This window comes from Mustela nigripes, chromosome 2 (assembly GCF_022355385.1).
Source record: "Mustela nigripes isolate SB6536 chromosome 2, MUSNIG.SB6536, whole genome shotgun sequence".
Classification (NCBI taxonomy): Eukaryota; Metazoa; Chordata; class Mammalia; order Carnivora; family Mustelidae; genus Mustela; species Mustela nigripes.
The window spans coordinates 31,165,863-31,169,700 of record NC_081558.1 but is presented as its reverse complement, the minus strand read 5'-3'; the positions used below and the strand labels follow the sequence as shown (position 1 = coordinate 31,169,700).

General features: G+C 42.8%; 1 pseudogene; it reads right to left on the bottom strand.

Annotated features, from left to right (window-relative positions):
• Positions 1-1,465: 1,465 nt before the first annotated feature.
• On the bottom strand, positions 1,466-1,849 carry LOC132010424 (nuclear transport factor 2-like; annotated as a pseudogene).
• Between the last annotated feature and the right edge of the window lie 1,989 nt (positions 1,850-3,838).

The following is a 3,838-nucleotide window of genomic DNA, read 5'->3' as shown; positions in this document are numbered from 1 at the left end:
TCTTTTTTTTTTTTTAAGATTATTTATTTATTTATTTGACAGAGAGAGATCACAAGTAGGCAGAGAGGCAGGCAGAGAGAGAGAGGAGGAAGCAGGCTCCCCGCTGAGCAGAGAGCCCGATGCGGGACTCGATCCCAGGACCCTGAGATCATGACCCGAGCCGAAGGCAGCGGCTTAACCCACTGAGCCACCCAGGTGTCCTCTATTTCTCATTCTTAATGTATAAATTCTTCTTTTGGTCACACCCTGCCACACTCCATCCCAGTGATTCACTTTATCCCGTGGTTCAAATCTTCGGCTGCCAGGTTGTCTTCAGTAGAGACTGACTTTCATGGCATCCTGGTTCCCTGAGCTATGGGAATAGCCCCGTTGGGGTATATTGGCTTTGCCTCTTCTGAAAGTCTGTGGTTTCACTATTTCTGGGTCCATTTTTATGTTGATTTGTCAGTTAGGAGCTTCTGCCCCATACTGTTGGTGTGAATTTGGACCTGCTCATTCACGTGATGATGTGTTTGCATTTTAGGAAGTTGCTTTTTTCCAGTCTCAACCCCGCATATGCAACACACTTCCTTGCTGCTTTCCCCAGCTGGCAGGGGTGGAGTCTTCCCTGTAACTCAGACTTATGGGAAGTATCTCAGCTCTAGTTCCCTGAATGAAGGGGGTCTGTTTCCTAGATGACCTTCTCTGCACTAGTGTCCAAACCCCCAAATCCAGCTGAACCTATACCTAGAACCTATACCTGCCTATCATAATACCACTAATACATTTTAACTTAAGCTCCTTCCCAGCCTTCTGATCTGAGTTTATTTCACATTTCTGGAAATGAGTATTTCCCTCTTTGGTTTAAAATTTGTATATATATATATATTCACATATCTTTTATTCTCTTACATAATTTTTTATGAATTCAGATTCTAATTAAGAATATCTTTCCTCAGTGTTACTCCCCATACTAACAGTGTTGAAAGAAATGCTGGATAAATATAGAAAGATTCTTCATCCTCTTTTTCTTCTTCCTCCTCCCCTTCCTCCTCCTCCTCCTCCTCTTCCTCCCCCTCCTTCTTTTTGTTAAGAAAATTTTTGTAGTTTTAGTATATCATGAGATTTTGAAACATTCAAACAAATCAATATCTGGGTGGTAAGACAGCTGCTTTCTCCTTCACTTCTCTGGGTTACTAGAGCAACTGATCAGTAGATTAAAAAAAAAAAAAAGAAAAAACGATAACCTTTTGTATTACTTAAGTCTTTCCAAGGCACATGCTGGTACAAAACAGCCTTCTGTCGGATGCAACTAGTCCAGCGTCTAGACATCATGCACAATACATCAGCAGCAGCAGCACACTGTGCCTGCTCCCACCACAGCCCTGCTCATTTGTGTATGATATCTGAAGCATGTGGAGGATGGTGAATAGTATCAGGAAGAGGAGGGAAGAGGAAACAGCATGAGTGCCTGGCTGGGAAGACTTCAGCTGAATTTGTGCAGAGCAAGCCTGAACATGTCACTGATGCAAACCCAAGCACCACTGATGTTCTTTAACAGGAACATCTGGTGGAAGCCTATGATGGGGTCTCCATCAGCCTTGAGTGGGCCCACAATGATGCTGCTGATGCAGCTGTGTTACGTGGGCTGATGATCCTGCACTGTGATGCTGTGCTGCATTTTCTAGAATGGAGGCTAGACAACTTCCTCACAATGGCAGCTTTCCCTTGGAACTGCTGTCCTTCCCACATTAGACATGATGCCTCAGTATAAATTGTGCTTCATGGGGTTCTGTCATTAATCAAATAACTAATATTAATGTTGAATGAAGTTGGATCCAGTCTGCTCCCAAATTGGCTTGTCTCTCATTCTGGACATCATCTAGTCTTGTTGAGACCCTGGGGGCTGGCATGATGTTGGCAGCCTATGGAAAGATTTTTTGCAAAGAATAAAGTCTATGTAATCTCAGAAACACCTGACAGACGACGTAAGTATAATCCATTACCAGAAAGAAAAGAATTTAATTCTTAGCTGATCATGAATCCACAAGGAGCTCATGAGATCATACAAAATATTTTTTCCATCAACTTATCTATTCATTTGGCATGCTTTTTGGCTGGAAGTAACAAAAAATTCAACTCTAATTAGGTTAAACAATAGGAAAGATTTATTTTCTTAACTATCCAAAAGCTAAAACAAGGGCCATTTGGGGGCGCCTGGGTGGCTCAGTGGGTTAAAGCATCTGCCTTCGGCTCAGGTCATGGTCCCAGGGTCCTGGGATCAAGCCCCATATCTGGCTCTCTGCTCGGCAGGGAGCCTGCTTCCCCCTCTCTCTGCCTGCCTCTCTGCCTACTTGTGATCTCTGTCTGTCAAATAAATTAAAGAAAAAAATCTTAAAAAACAACAACAACAACAACAAAAAACCAAAATGAGGGCAATTTTAGGGTTCATTAACTGAGTGGCTAGATCTCGGTTTTGCTCCAGTTGAAATTCTTCTCAAATCTCTGAGCTTTTCCTCATGGTTATCAGATTACTCTGGCAGTTCCAGGCATGTCGACCTTCATATAAATCAAGATGTAGGAAAGGGGGAAAGAAAGTTTATTTCTCCCTTAGACCTCTCTTCTTGACAGCCAGAAAGAATTTCCGGAAGTCCTAGTGGTATAACCCTCATATATCATTGATTAGAAATGTATCACATGCCCACTCTCAAACCAGTCTCTGGCAAGGTAAATAAAATTACCACAAATGGCAAAGATCAAATTAGACTCACTCTGGGGTTGGTAATGGATCCAGGCTTCCCTGAAATGCAACGTTTCCCAATGACTGAACTATATGGAGAATCGATGGCCTTGGAGAGCAGGAAATAGCTGTGGAACAAGGTCAGGTCACTCAGAGACAGCATTAAGAAAGAACCTGGAGGTCCATTTCCTGGGCTCCTTTATTCTTCTGTTTGTCATCTCTCTTTCTTCTTCCAACTCCAGCCCCCTGCTAAGGCACAAATAATCTTGGAAACTACCATTATTTCTGTCTCTCTCCAGTGAGAGTGAAGGTTGGTGGCTGATAGTTGGGACCTCCCTGCAACCTGTGCAAAGCCTAGATTTTCAGAAACATCTTCAGACTGAACCATCTCGGAGATTAAGGGGGGCTATACTCATCATGGTCCTGTTTTAGAAACTTGGTCTTTCGGAAGTCCCATGACATTGTTGAGAGGTGAATGCATGGGTGTCATTGGATGAGGACAATATAAAATGTCATGGCATAGTGGAGCATTACCACTGCGGGCAGTTCGCTGGTGATTTGTCACTATGAATAAAATACGGTTTCCTCCTGATACAAATTGGAGTCCCAAGTGGCACAGGTTGCATGGTCTGCACTATGAGTAATGAAAATTTTTCATTCACACAAAGGCTGTGTGGGTGACTGGCAATGACTCCAAAACATTGTGGGTCATGGACCTTTTAACAATGTTCTTTGCAATGTTCCTTCTCTTGTTTCACTCACTGGGCATGTCGTGGGTTATGGGACAGTACCTTCTTGGACAAGTGTCCCAGGGTGAGGCCATTGGTATTTATCAGTCCTGCTACTTATTTCCCTACCTCCAGATACACCTCCCTGCTTTCTTATACCCCCACACAAAAGATGTGCCTCTTCTTTAATTTCCTTCTAGATTTCATAGGATCATAACTTCAGAGCTCAAATCATAAGCCATAAGAAAAGCTATTTCTTTTTTCATGAGTGCAGGGAAAACTGCATTTAACATTTTCTAGGTGGTGAGGGAGAACATTTGCTTTTTCTACCGTGGAGGTAACTTCCCTGCTAAAATGGGATGAATGCTTCTAATGCAGGAAAAAGTGAAGA